This window comes from Mobula hypostoma, chromosome 26 (genome assembly GCF_963921235.1).
Source record: "Mobula hypostoma chromosome 26, sMobHyp1.1, whole genome shotgun sequence".
Classification (NCBI taxonomy): domain Eukaryota; kingdom Metazoa; phylum Chordata; class Chondrichthyes; order Myliobatiformes; family Myliobatidae; genus Mobula; species Mobula hypostoma.
The window spans coordinates 30,190,429-30,206,036 of record NC_086122.1 but is presented as its reverse complement, the minus strand read 5'-3'; positions in this window follow the sequence as shown (position 1 = coordinate 30,206,036).

Genomic DNA, 15,608 nt, shown 5'->3' with positions numbered 1-15,608 from the left:
TTGAGATATCTTTAAACTGGCATAAATGTCACATGCAGTAACATTTTACTTACCTAACGGTTTCCAGAACTGTGTACAAAACAGCAAGAGTTGCATTTGACAGCTCCAGAGGCAGGCATGTTCTTTGGGATGATTTACTGTCACCCATTCCTTCTAGTGAGGGCAATTTCATGCTTTTGCTTACTTGCATTCAGTGCTAACTATTATATTCATTAGTTACACCCCAGAGAAGAATCTTCACATTGTGGCTGGCCGGCACGTTCAAACTTGCCTGCTGTGCTTAAAAGCAGTCTGTATTTTCTGGAGGGGCACCGTGGTTGCTGCGGATGGTGAGGCCGCCATGGGAAAAGGTGTAACAGAACCAGGAGAGGGCAAGATCCATGGTCTTCAGATACCACATGGTGGAGGTGTCACAAAATATGGTTGAGGTGACTTAATTATCAAGCAGGAGACAACCGAGGCCGACATTGTTTATTTATTTATGTATTTATCTAGATGCCCTTCCAGCCCTTCGAGCTACACCGTCCGGCAACCCCTAGTTTTAAACCTAGCCTAATCACGGGACAGTGACTAACTGATAATTCCTTGCATTGCAGATGGAAACAAGACGATCTGGAGAAAACCCATGCATTGCATGAAGGGTACAAACAGACTCCTTGCAGCTGTCGTCGGAACTGATCTCTGAACTGTAAGAGCATAGCATGCACTACCGTGACACAGACAGGGTAAAACGTTAATACCACTCAGTGCTAGATTGCAAGTCTTAAAGACCTGGATGCACTGTTATGACAGGTCCAGTCACCTCACACTTGTCACGTCCTGACGAAGGGTCTCGGCCTGAAACGTCGACTGTACCTCTTCCTAGAGATGTTGCCTGGCCTGCTGCGTTCACCAGCAACTTTGATGCGTGTTGATTGCACTTTGGCAGATCAGGTATAAGAGGGCCCTCCATTGGTTGGTGTTGGCCATAGGTGTTGTGTCCTAGCTGTCTAGGTGATATGCAAGCCAGGGCAGTTTGATTGGGAGAGCAAGCCTTTGCCCATGCCGCAGGCTCCCCCTCTCCCCCAGCCGATGAATCCAAAGGAACGCCAGAGACCCATATGGTTTGGCACCAGCAGTCAATGTAGGGACTGCTGCTCTGGATTTTTCCTCGGGGCCTACTCACGAAGCAGTCCCCATGAGCGGGTACAGCTGCCAGGCAGCAAAGGTTTGAGATAGAAGGATACGAAATTATGAGAGGCCTAGTAAGGATGGATTGACTACTTTTCCAGAGTGGAAATATTAACTGCTAGAGGCATGGATTGAAAGTGAGAGAGGAAAGGTTAAAGGAGACTTGTAAGGCAAGTGTTTTATCTGAGTGGCAGAATGTGCTGCTGGGGAATGTTGTGGAAATATGTAGATTAAGGAGGCATTTAGGCATAAGAAAGCCAAATACCAGGAGCTGGTAGAGCAGTGTCAGGGGCGAGGATATAAACCATGGAGGTGGGGTGTAGAGGGGTTTGCTTGCTGCTCACTATGCAGAATCTACCGTCTCCTTGGCATTATGGGGGCTGCAAAGAATAGAGCCATCAGGACCGTCAGAGAAGCTGCTGAGCGAGCCTCCAGATGGCTGTGGATCAAGAGGTGTGACCCGTGGACCAATGCTGCTGGGACACCTGCTGAGGTCTGATCAAACCTGGCTGGCTCACCCTGGGTGAGAGTGTCTGATGCTGAACGATCCAAAATACCTGATCACCCCAGGTTACGTCACTAATGATGTGTCCCAGCACATCAAGAGGCACTTGAAAGGTGCAAGCGGATGGGATTAGTTTAAGTTAGCAGCATGGTCAGCAGAGATACTGTGGGCCAAATGGTCAGGTCCCTGTGCTGCACTCTACTACGTTCTGTATTCAATAATTGTTTACTGCATTGGAACCAATTCATCACCCGGAGTGCCCTAACCCATCCACTGACTGAGCCAAGATTCCTCACCTGATATCTTCCGCTGTTCTAAGTTTGGTTCAAAAATGATGCCAAATGGCAAAGGTAAACATATCTGTGAGGAGTTCCTACGTTCTTCCCCCGAGACCGAGTGGGTTTCCTCCGAGTGCTCCAGTTTCCTCCCACAGTCCAAAGATGTACTGGTTAGTAGACTAATTGGTCATTGTAAAGTGTCCCATGATTAGGCTAGGATTAAATTGGGGAGGTTGCTGGGTGGCGTCCTTCAAAGGACAGGAAGAGCCTATTCTGTGCTGTATCTCAATCAATCAATAATTGAATCACTGAATAAATAAATGGCTAAATAAATAAGATATATTCTAATGTCATTATACCTTTTTATTTTAACAATGTTATTTATATATATATATACCTACTGTAATTCAGTTTTTTTCTATTATGTATTTCATTGCACTGCTACTGCAAAGACAATAAAATTCATGACGTATGCCAGTGATATGAAAACTGACTTTGATTCTTGACAACACCATTGCAAAGCAAGTGCTCTTGAATATTTATGCCCTGTCACAAGAAGCTTCTGAAAATACTGACAGAAATCAGTCTTAAAAGTTTGTATTTCTTCATCTAACCCATAATTGCTCGATCTACTGCAGTTAAGTTTGATTACATTTAATGTTCTGACATTATAACATTAAAATTATAATTACAGATGAAATGGAAAAGGTGTAAAGAAGCTGAAGTATTGATAATTAAAGCTGAGAGGTGGCATACATAAATTATGTTGGACCAAAGGAAAGCCGTCCTTCTTCCCAGACGCTACCATCAGGAAGGAGGTACAGAAGGCCAAAGGCACACACTCAACAATTCAGGACCAGCATCTTTCCCTCTGCCATCTGATTTCTGAATGGACATTGAACCCATGAACATGACCCCACTACTTCTTTTTTCCTAATGTAACTTACAGATTTTTGTTATTTTGTTTTTAAATACACAGCTGTCGCATAACAACAATTCCATAATATATGCTGGTGATATTAAACCTGGTTCTGAAGTTTTATTGTTTATGGCAGTGGGACGTGGAACTGCTCTGCAACAAAGGGTCTGCACTGTGGAGAGAGGACCAGGTCACCTCCCAGAAGATGTTAACTGTCCGCCACTGAGAGAAGATCAGCTGTCGAGGAAGAGAACTGATCATTCACTGAAATGACTAACTTCTCACGGATATCTAGCAGATTGACTACCAGAATAATCCAGAGTGCAGAGTAGACATTACCTTGCACCAAGGAGAGTTAGAAACCAAAGGAAGGGAGTCCTAGTTCTTTTTTTTTGTAGTTATATATTAGCTTTTTAACATCAAATAATGGCATGAGTAGAATAAAGAATTCTGGTTTGTTTTATCTACTGCAAGAAAGTTGCTCATCCACTGACAGTAATTGTATTTTTGCGTATAGTAACTAGAGAGGAATGGGGAAGATTTCATTCCATCAGGTACATAGGTAATCTTATTCCCAAAGTACAAACCATTGAAGATGTGAATTTGGCCTCATTGGTTGCATTAGTAAGGTGCAAATACATATGAAATACAGATGATGAGATGAACCTGAGCCCCTGTGTTTGTCAGGGTCGATCTTGGGCAGTACTACTTGTAGAGCAAGCAGGCTTCCTACTTCACATAGCCGATGACTCCAAAGGAACGGTGGAGGCTGATACAGTTTGGCACCGGCGATGTCGCAGAAGTCGCCAGTCAATGTTGAATACAACACAGGGTCTCCAGCTGTGGATTTTTCCATCGGGGTTTACTTCCGAAGCCGTCCCCATGAATGGGTATGCCACAGGGCAGCGGAGATCTTAGATCAGAGTTTTCCTTCTCCTGGGTGAGCTGCCAACCACAGCTGGCAAGCCCCATCTGCCCGAAGCGATTGGTTTTAACATGCTAGTAACCTGCCTTTACCTCTTCTCCTGTTAGCAGAAAGAGTTCTGCCGGGCTTAGTAGCTAAGCCACACGTGAATACCAGGAGCTGGATTTGGTTGTCAGAGGCTATCTGAGTTGCACGCCATTGAAGCATTTGATAGGTGGTGGGAGCTTATCCTTATTACCATCCCTGGCTATAACAACCTGAAGAAACTGATGAGATACAGGAGGATGGTAATACCTGGGACTAAAGAGCACCCAATTTGACATAATTGAAGAGTCCACCCATGCACAAGAATGCGGGGTTATCATAATCATATTCTGTCAGATTTATTGAGCTAAGCTGGGGGGACTTTGGGGTTCTAACATTTAATTAGGGGCATTCTGCTGTTTTCATGGATGGTTGTGAAGAAAAAGCATTTCAGGGTGTATATTGTATACATTTCTCTGACATTAAATGTTCCTTTGAACCCTTTGAAACATTTGAAAGCTTTTTTTAAGTCTATATTTCTGTTAAACTGTATTAAATATAAAATGATAAATTCCACTAGGTTTCAGTGCATCTTTATCTGTCAAAGAAGGTATTTTGGGGAACTGGTGTCTTTCTTGGACCCAGTGCTGTCCAACTCACCAGCCATCAGTAATGTCATTTGGAGAAAAAGAATGATTGATTGATTGAACGATATCTCCTTGTTCTAATTCTATATATGAATGTACTTACTGATGTTCTTTAGAATCTTACCGAGAATTAGAACTGGGAGAAGGCGGCAAATTGATATCGCCTTGTAGAACAAGAAAAGTAAAAGTCTGTAGATGAGAATGTGAGACCAATCTTCCAGCCATGGAAGTATTTCAAAGTCAGTGAATGAAAGATTTGTTGTAGTTAACAATTTGCCCAATATATCTGTCCAGATACAGTATGTGCAAAAGACCAAGGGGTACATGTGGAACAGAGAGCAAGTTTGTAAATCTGGCGGGAGCAAAGGATGTTGGGAATTGTGAGGGTGGAGCACTATGGGAGGGGTGTGGGACAGGTGGCAGAGAAGGAGTGCCGGGGCGGGGGTGCAGACACACACACTGGGACACCAGGGAAGGTCATTTGATTCCAAACAATTGGTTTATTGATCATTACAGAACGTCAGTCTTCTGGTTTCCACTCCCTCCCCTCTCCCTTCCCCCTTTTCCCAACCTCCCAACCATGACTCCCCTCTCCCTGCCCCCTTCCCACTTTCAGTCCACGATAGAGACCCATATCAGAATCAGGTTTATCATCACTCACCTACGTCAGGCAATTTGTTTTCTTTTGTGACAGCAGTACAATGCAATGCATAATGCCACTACAGGACTGTGCAAGACTCTTACGCACCCTGGCTATATATATATGTGCCTAAGACTTTTGCACGGTACTGTATTTTGTGGTCATGGTCTACTAGAAATTTCAGAGCTCACATCCCTGTATTTTCTGCTTTTTGCAACTGTGTCATTTTGCCTCCCAAACAGCCATTACACAGAAATGTTATGCACCTTAAGGCAGTTGTAATCCTCTGCATTTGAAGGCAAACTCTCTCGGGATGGATAATAAAAAACTTAACTGCCCAGCTATCATATGCAGCAATAGATTTTTCTTCTTAAGGTGTGACCTTAAGAAGATCTTGTGAGAACAAACACGGAGTTTATGGACTTGTGATTACTCATGAGCACAAGAGATTCTGTAGATGCTGGAAATGCAGAGTAATAAGCTAGCCTTTGATACTTTTAATTTTAAATTAAGTGTTTTTTCTTCTGTATCCACCTGGTTGAAAGTACGTGCAGAGTTATGAAACAAGATACAAAGCAAATGTCACATACATACAATTATTCATAAGTACATGTACTGATCTTATTAACATAATTAATTGAAATGTATCAAATATTTGTACGTTATCTCAACATATGATTCAGGAAATAGTGCAGTAGCCGAGGCAGTACCTTGACACAATAACTAGTGCCACTACCACTAAGATCTACTGATCCAGGTTCAAACACAACTTTGAGTACAGTGCAATGAGTCTGAGCTATGCCTGCCTTTTTCTTGGCTTTGTGGAACAATCTATGTTCCGTACCTATTCTGGTATCTGTCCCCCACTTTTCCTTCACTACATCGACGACTGCATTGGTGCTGCTTCCTGCACGCATGCTGAGCTCGTTGACTTTCTTAACTTTGCCTCCAACTTTCACCCTGCCCTCAAGTTCACCTGGTCCATTTCCGACACCTCCCTCCCCTTTCTAGATCTTTCTGTCTCTGTCTCTGGAGACAGCTTATCCACTGATGTCTACTATAAGCCTACTGACTCTCACAGCTATCTGGACTATTCCTCTTCTCACCCTGTCTTTTGCAAAAATGCCATCCCCTTCTCGCAATTCCTCCGTCTCCGCCGCATCTGTTCTCAGGATGAGGCTTTTCATTCCAGGACGAAGGAGATGTCCTTTTTTTTAAAGAAAGGGGCTTCCCTTCCTCCACCATCAACTCTGCTCTCAAGCGCATCTCCCCCATTTCACGCATATCTGCTCTCACTCCATCCTCCTGCCACTCCAATAGGAATAGGGTTCCCCTGGTCCTCACCTACCACCCCACCAGCCTCCGGGTCCAACATATTATTCTCCGTAACTTCCGCCACCTCCAACGGGATCCCACCACTAAGCACATCTTTCCCTCCCCGCCCCCACTGCTTTCTGCAAGGATCGCTCCCTACGCGACTCCCTTGTCCATTCGTCCCCCCCCATCCCTCCCCACTGATCTCCCTCTTGGCACTTACCCTTGTAAGCGGAACAAGTGCTACACATGCCCTTACACTTCCTCCCTTACCACCATTCAGGGCCCCAGACGGTCCTTCTAGATGAGGCAACACTTCACCTGTGAGTCGGTGGGAAGTTCACATCTGCAGATGCACTGGGCTGTCCGCACCACTCTCTGCAGAGTCCTGTGATTGAGGAAAGTACAGTTCCCATACCAGGCAGTGATGCAGCCAGTCAGGATGCTCTCAATTGTGCCCCTGTAGGAAGTTCCTAGGATCTGGGGGCCCATACCAACTTCCACAACCGTCTTAGGTGAAAGAAGCACTATTCACCACACAGCTGGTGTGTACAGACCATGTGAGGTCTTCGGTGACGTGGTTGCTGAGGAACTTAAAGCCGTTTACCATCTCAACCCCAGATCCATTGACCACACATTTTCCAACATTATATTTAATTTGCCACTTTCATGTCCATTCTCCTAATCTATCTAATTCCTTCTGCATTGTCCCTGTTTCCTCAACACTACCTGCCCCTCCACCAATCTTAATCATCTGCAAACTTGGCAACAAAGCCATCTATTTCATCATCTAAATCATTTATATACAGCATAAAAAGAAGTGGTCCCAAAACTGACTCCTGCAGAACACCACTAGTCATTGGCAGCCAACCAGACAATGATACTTTTACTATCACTTGCTGCCTTCTTCCAATCAGCCAATGCTCTAACGATGTTAGTAACTTTCCGGTATACCATGGGCTTTTAATTTGATAAGCAGCCTCACGTGTGGCACCTTGTCAAAGGCCTTCTGAAAGTCCAAATATACAACATCCACTGTATCCCCTTTATTTATTCTACTTGTAATCTCCTCAAAGAATTGCAACAGGTTTGTCATGTAGGATTTTCCTTTACGGAAACCATGCTGACTTTGTCCTATCTTGTCTTGTGTCACCAAGTACTCTGTCTTTAACAATTGACCTCTTATATCTTCCCAACCACTAAGATTAAGCTAACTGGTCTATAATATCCTTTCTGCTGCTTTCCTCCTTTCTTAAAGAGTGGGGTGACATTTGCAATGTTCCAGTCCTCTGGCACCATGCCAGCGTCCAATGATTTTTGAAAGATCATTTCTAGTGCTGCCGCAGTCTTGAAATCTACCTCTTTCAGAACCCATCAGCTTACAGGGAAACTTAAGTATTTTTATCTGCATCAATTGTTGTTGGATTGTGCATTACACTGTGCACAGACCTTTTGTTTCTTGAGTGATTTGGAGGGAGAAGAGTCAAGAAGAATGTTGGAGAGGTGTGGCTGTACAAGTGATGATCCATCTTCACCCACATAGCTTTATCACCCAACTAGAGGGCCTGGGACCATCTGGGTGGATTTGACTTTGTAGAAGACTAGGATGGAAGCTACAGAGTTTTATCATCTGCTGGAACTGCATCCATAAGCCAATTTGCTCTGCGTTGTGTCGCTCAGTGGTGGTGAAGTTGGTTATCATTCTAAAGTTCCCCAGCACTGAATCTTTCACCTGGTTACCACAGGGGACTGGCTAACTATAGTTACCTTGGCAAGAGCCATGCATCAGGCTGTTCCCTCAGGCTTTATCATCAGGACAAATGATTAACTTTCCAATGGGAAACCAACAGATAAATGAGACTCTAGGATTCTGCAGTGGTCAGCAATAATATTTTTTTTCCAGCAATAAATTTGATTGATAAAATATACAGGAAATATAAAGCAATCAGAATGTCTTTAAACACAAGAGATTCTGCAGATGCTGGGAATCCAGAGTAGTACACACAAAATGCTGGAGGAACTCAGCAGGTCAGGCAGCATCTACGGAGGGAATAAAAAGTTGCTGATTCGGACCGAGACCTGAAACGTCGATGATCATTCTTCTCCATAGATGCTGCCTGACCTGCCGAGACTGTCTTTCTTTACATTCGTAGTGCCATCAAATCAATATGTTTGTTTTAACATCAAACCTCAATACTTCCGCATACAATGCATCAAAATCACTTTGTTCTCCTCTTTACATTGTACACACAGGAAGTACTTGAGAGGATATGACACTGAACCCAGCCCCTCAGTGTCCAGTGGCAACAACACATTAAATTGTGGTCCTTTCCCACAAAGCCTTTCAAGTGGCTACATTTACACACTATTAATAAAGATAATTGGTCATCATAACATTCATAGAACCTTATCAAATTCACAGATTAGAGAGAATTGCAAACAACCATATGCTGATCCATTCTGTTACCGGACAAGTGTCCAGGGGAAACCCACCTTGTAGCCCAGTGCCCGTTTCCCAAACAGTAGACAGATTTCTTTATTTTAAGCCAAATACTATGCCTAGAAGATGTGAAGGTTAAGCCTTGTTTGAAAATTGGCCGCTAATAGACAAAAGGAGTTGGAAGTTAAGGTGGGGGCTTATATGGGAGGCAGGGTTTGAGGGTTGGCACAACATTGTGGGCCGAAGGGCCTGTACTGTGCTGTACTATTCTATGTTCTATGTTCTAAGTTAAATGATGATAAAATCCCGAACAATTGAATTATCAGAAGATGAGGGAGCATCTTGTCGTATTATCCACAGGATCTACAGTCTCAATTAATCACCTCACATCAACACACATAAATGCTGGAGGAACTCAGAAGGGCAGGTAGGATCTATAGAAATAAATATATAGTCAACATTCCGGGCTGGAAAGGAAGAGGCAAGATGCCTGAGTAAAAAGGCGTTAGGGGGGAAGGTAAGAAGGCTAGCTGGAAGATGATGGGTGAATCTAGGTAGATGGGAAATGTATCTGGAAGCCATGTGGTGCAAGATGGCAGTGACGACAAGCTCCAAGAAGGGATATGTGGCTGTAATAGCGGGCCCGCGTGAGCGCATGGTCGAAGAGTCAGAAGGCAGCAGAAATCACAGAGGGGGAGCAGTGAGAGTGGGTTTCACTGAACTCTCATCAAAGAGAAGATCTGAACTTCTTCAGAGTAAGCATCCCTCAACGAGACTTCAGACTGGAGCAGCACATCATTGACGCAAGAAAGTCTGCAGATGCTGGAAATCCAAAATGCTGGAGGAACTCTATGGAAATGAATAGACAGTCGATGTGCACTTCACATTGTGTCCATCCAAAAGAGTGCAACAGTAGGGTTGGGTACAGTAAGGGGAGAGCTGGGGACAAAGAGAATAAAAGTTATCACGGTATGCATCCTTTTGGACCTGTTGCTATAAGCTTGGCAGCAAAATAATGTAGCTTGTAGATCCACAGCCTCACAGTCCTCGAGACTTGGCTTCAACCTTTATTTCAGCTGCTGTCTGTATGGAGTTTGTACGTTCTTCCTGAAAACAAGTGGGTTTCCTCAGAGTACCCCAGTTTCCTCCTACATCCTAAAGACATTCACTTTGGTAGTTTGATTGACCACCGTTAATTGCCATGATAGATGAAAGGTACAACCTGGGGAGAGATAACAAGAATCCGTATCAAGTTTATTATCATTGACATATTCAAAGTTCAAAGTAAATTGTATTATCAAAGTACAAATATGTCAGCATATACACCCCTGAGATTCATTTTCTTGTGGGCATACTCAGCAAATCTATAGAATAGTAGCTATAAACAGTTCAATGAATGATCAACCAGAGTGCAGAAGACAACAAACTCTGCAAATGCAAATATAAATAAACAGCAATAAATAATGAGTACATGAGATAATGAGATAAAGAGTCCTTGAAAGTGAGATCATTGGTTGTGGGAGCATCTCAATGGATGGGCAAGTGAGTGTAGTTATCCCCTTTTGTTCAAGAGCCTGATGGTTGAGGAGTAGTAACTGTTCTTGAAACTGGTCGTTTGAGTCCTGAGGCTCTTGTCCCTTCTACTTGATGGCAGCAGCGAGAAAAGAGCATGGCCTGGGTGGTGAGGATCTCTGATGAATGGATGCTGCTTTCCTACGACAGCATTTCATGTAGATATATTCAATGCTATGTAATGAAATTGTAATTTTGCAATAGCAGTACAAAGCAAGACATAAAAATTACTATAAGCTACAATAAATAAATAAATATTGAAAAAGTCGAATAGTAAGGTAACGTACGCGTGTTCATTGATTGTTCAGAAATCTGATGGTGGAGGGCAAGAAGCTGTTCTTAAAATGCTGAATGTAGACTTTCAGGCTCCTGAACTTCCTCCCTGATGGTAGTATTGAGAAGAAGGCATGTCCTAGATGGTGAGGGTCTTTAATGACAGAGGCCAATTTCTTGAGACATGTTCCTTGAAGTTGTCTTGAATTTACAACTAGTTGACTCAGCCAGAGTCCACAACCTCTTGTGATTCTGTATGTTGGAAGCTCCATACCAGGTTATGATGCAACCAGTCAGAATCCTCCTACTGTACATTTGCAAATATGTTTAAGAGTCTCTGATGACATAGCAAATCTCAGCAAACTCCTAATGACGTAGAGCCTCTGGTGTGACTTCTGTGCGACTGCATCAATGTGTTGGGGCTGGGAGAGATACCTCAGAGATGGTGACGCACAAGAAATTGAAGCTGCTCACCCTTCGGTAGATTAATACAAGATTAGTATAAATCGCATTTCGTGTAGATGTGCTCAGTGGCTGGGAGGGCTTTACCCATTATGTATTGGTTTATCCCCCGATTTAATCCTCGCCTAATTGCAGGACAGCTTACAATGACCAATTCACCTGCCCACTGGACTGTGGGAGGACACGTGGTCATGGAGGGAACATACAAACTCCTTACAGGCAGTGGAAGGAATTGAACCCTGGTCGCTGGTACTGTAAAGCATTATTTCTAACCATGAAGGTACCTTGCCACCCATTGTGATTGCAATTATCTGGATGAAAGTGTGCAGACTCTTTGTTTCTCTTTCCACAGATTCTCCTGCTGAGTAATTATAACATTTTACACATTTCCCATGTATGTTTTGGGAACATTCTGTGCACGAACTAGATTTGAACTACTCCAGTTTCAACGTAGAAATTCAGAGAGTGAAAATAAACATTCCAGATTAAACAGCACCTTTAAGTAAATAAAATGTCCCAATGTGTTTTAGTGAGGTGCCCTAAAGCAACAATGTTAGACACGTCGCAGTAAGAACATATTTGTTTAATTGATCTATTCTAATGAGTGTCTGAAAGGAGAAGAGAGAAGAGGACAAATAAGGTAATCCAATGTTAATTATTTGCAGGGATGAAAGCAAAAGAGTCGTAAAACACATTTTAAGATGCTTCTTGAAAGATCAGCAGGCCAGACAGCATCTGTGGAGACGGACACAAAAGTTAATCTTTCATTAGAATTCCACTTTGAGATGACAGATTTTTGGGCTGCAGAAGGTGATGGAAAACGCTGCAGTGGTGAACGTCTGGAAAAATACAATCAGAGGGATCAAGATATTAAATCTGAAGCACAGACCAAAGGTTCTGGTGGAAACCCTGAAAGAAGGCAAGGTAACCACAATATGCCACATGGAGACTGCATACCAACTTGATCACCATATACAACACGGGCTAACTGTGCTCCTGAGTGGCTGGCTACTTCTGCGTACATTAAACTTGTGAATGGTGAGTAATGCTTAAGGTTACAATACTGTGCAAAAGTCTTAGGCATATATATATATAAAACCAGCGTGTCTAAGACTTCTGCACAGTACTGTATATTATGTCTTTCCAATTACCAAATAACACTTAACACTACTGAGCTAATACAAAGCTAAGTACTCTTATTTCTGTTTCCCAACCACCTTCCTATTTTAACCAATATACAGTGCAATGTAAAAGTCGAAAGCACACATATATAGCTGGGGTGCCTAAGACTTTTGCAGTGCTGTAGTAATTTTATGCATTGCTCTGTACTGCTACCACAAAAAAAAACAAAATTTCATGATATATGTGAGTGATGATAAACCTGATTCTGATATGGGTCCCTATTGTGGACTGAGAGTGGGAAAGGGGCAGGGAGAGGGGAATCATGGTTGGGAAAAGGGGAAGGGAGAGGGGAGGGAGCAGGAAGCACCAGAGGGACATTCTGTAATGATCAATAAACCAATTGTTTGGAATCAAATGAGCTTTCCTGGTGTCTCAGGGCTGCATCTGTCTGCACCCTTGTAGCCCCCACCATGGTAATCTTTCTCTGCTGCCTGTCCCACACCTCCTCTGATGGTGTTCCACTCTCGCCATTCCCAATATACAGTATATATATGTGTGAGTGTGTGTGTGTGTGTGTGTGTGATGTCACTGCATGAAGTATTTGATAATGTGTCTTTCACCATACTTGACATGACAAATCCATATATAAATCAAGGCACCTCTGGAGGTTTCCATATTTGTCTCTCATGACTCTGTAGAGTCTGTGGCAGTGATAGGAACACAAAGATGCTTCGACACTGAAATCTTCCAGTTGAATTGTAGACTGATGGTGCTGGAATTACAGGAGGACTAGAATTTAAAAGCAAGGGTGTAATACCAAGGAATTTATTCGATCAGAGGGCGGTGAATCTGTGGAATTAATTGCTACAGACGGCTGTGGAGGTCAGCACATTGGACATATTTAGTCATAGTCATGGTCATACTTTATTGATCCCGGGGGAAATTGGTTTTCATTACAGTTGCACCATAAATAATTAAATAGTAATATGTAAATTATGCAGGAAATAAGTCCAGGACCAGACTATTGGCTCAGGGTGTCTGACCCTCCAAGGGAGGAGTTATAAAGTTTGATGGCCACAGGCAAGAGTGACTTCCTATGACGCTCTGTGTAGCATCTCAGTGGAATGAGTCTCTGGCTGAATGTACTCCTGTGCCCACCCAGTACATTATGTAGTGGATGGGAGACATTGTCCAAGATGGCATGCAACTTGGACAGCATCCTCTTTTCAGACACCACAGTCAGAGAGTCCAGTTCCATCCCCACAACATCACTGGCCTTACGAACGAGTTTCTTGATTCTGTTGGTGTCTGCTACCCTCAGCCTGCTGCCCCAGCACACAACAGCAAACATGATAGCACTGGCCACCACAGACTTCTAGAACATCCTCAGCATCATCCGGCAGATGTTAAAGGTCCTCAGTCTCCTCAGGAAATCGAGACGGAACTGACCCTTCTTGTAGACAACCTCAGTGTTCTTAGACCAGTCCAGTTAATTGTCAATTCGTATCCCCAGGTATTTGTAATCCTCTACCATGTCCACACTGACCCCCTGGATGGAAACAGGGGTCACTGGTACCTTAGCAGGTCTATCACCAGCTCCTTAGTCTTTTTCACATTAAGCTGCAGATAATTCTGCTCACACCATGTGACAAAGCAGAGGTTTATGGGTTCTTGATTAGTAAGAGGGTCAAAGGTTATGAGGAGAATGAGGCTGAGAGAAAAAATAAATCAGCTATGATTGAATGGTGGAGCATAGTCAATGCACCGAATGGCCTAATTCTGCTCCTATGTCTTAGAGTCTTATGGAACTACAGGTGGTAAGATAATGCTACTGGATTGGAGACAGCAGGCTCTACAAGATCTGTACTCCACACTGGAATCATTGGAGGAAGAAGGGAAGAAGGAAAAAGGCAATACAGAAGTTGGTTTTAATAGTACTGGCAAACTTTGAGTGGTAATTGCCATCCCCACTGTTGGCTTCCTGCTGAGGCTTTTGGCCACTGAAAGCATGGTTAATGCTGGCTATATGTGGCACTCACCAATTACAGGCAGTCTGAAATTGGCTTGTTGCCTGCTCTGAAGTACTGGGTGGCACACCGTGATTCAAGTGCCCGTTTTCGAGGATTATCCAATTTAGCCCCTGTTGTCTCTTTAACCGGTTATCAATTCAAATCTCATGGTTAGTTTACTGATGCATTACTCAGATCACTGTGGAAAGATTGAAGCAATACTTTCAATTCTGACTTGCTGTTTTGTGTGTTTTTCTTTGAGGAGAGAGGTTAGGCTGGTTGGCGGCTGCATGCCACTGATCCTTTTAACAGACTGATTGTAAGATACTTCTCTTACAGCTGTGGCCACATTTCTGCCTCTCTCAGGGACTCTGAGGCTTGAGGTTATCTCTGTATCTTTACTCTGCGTACATTAGATTTTACTGTAACGAGCCTGTGTTTGAGCTCTAGCCCCAGTATTCCCAGTGATAAGAGCTGGTAAAAGCTTGGATCAGGCAGGCAGTATTGATAGGATGTAACAGAAAGGTTAATGGCAATTTTTTAAAATTGAAAAACTGTTGTCAACAGCCAAGGCCCAAAGCTTGGGCCACCAGTATGGTTGAAAAGAGTAAAAGATGATACAAGGTCAATCAGGAAGCAGTTATTAAGAGATGTTTAAAAACCTACTGATTGCAACAGAGAGGAAAATCCGAGACAAGATTTCTGGCACTGGATAATAAAATCTGTTGTGTATGTAATATTTCAATAATATTTGAATAATCTCATATTTATATATTGTTTGATTAAGCATTCTTGTTCGTTTAAATAATTGATGACAGGTTCTATGTCTAAATACATCATCGCGCTACCATGTGATACGTGCGCGCCTCGCATAAAGTAAGTTGGACCCGCAATTTGGATTCCTGTGTCTTTCTTTGAATTAGTTTGATGTTTTGAAGCAAAATCAGTGTTTAATTTCTATCCAAAGATGTGCATTTGTAGTTGGTATAATGAGAAATTACAAACTAAGATAGATTATTGCAGGTGTGCTGAGAACCCAGGACGAATGATGACTCTTTATTTTTGATATAAAGAAGGTTCATTAAATTCTTAGATCCAGTAAGTCATTAAAGTATAAAAGTATAAATTTGTTTTATATATCAGTACCGGACAGGTGCAGGAAAACCATACACGCTGTTTAATTGTCAGAAACTGACAGCCCACAGGGTCCTCCCTACGATTTATGATCTTCACTGTCTCCATCATGTTTAAACTGCTGTGTTATGCACTAAGATCAGCTCTTGGCATATTGCTAACTAAAGGAAAGTG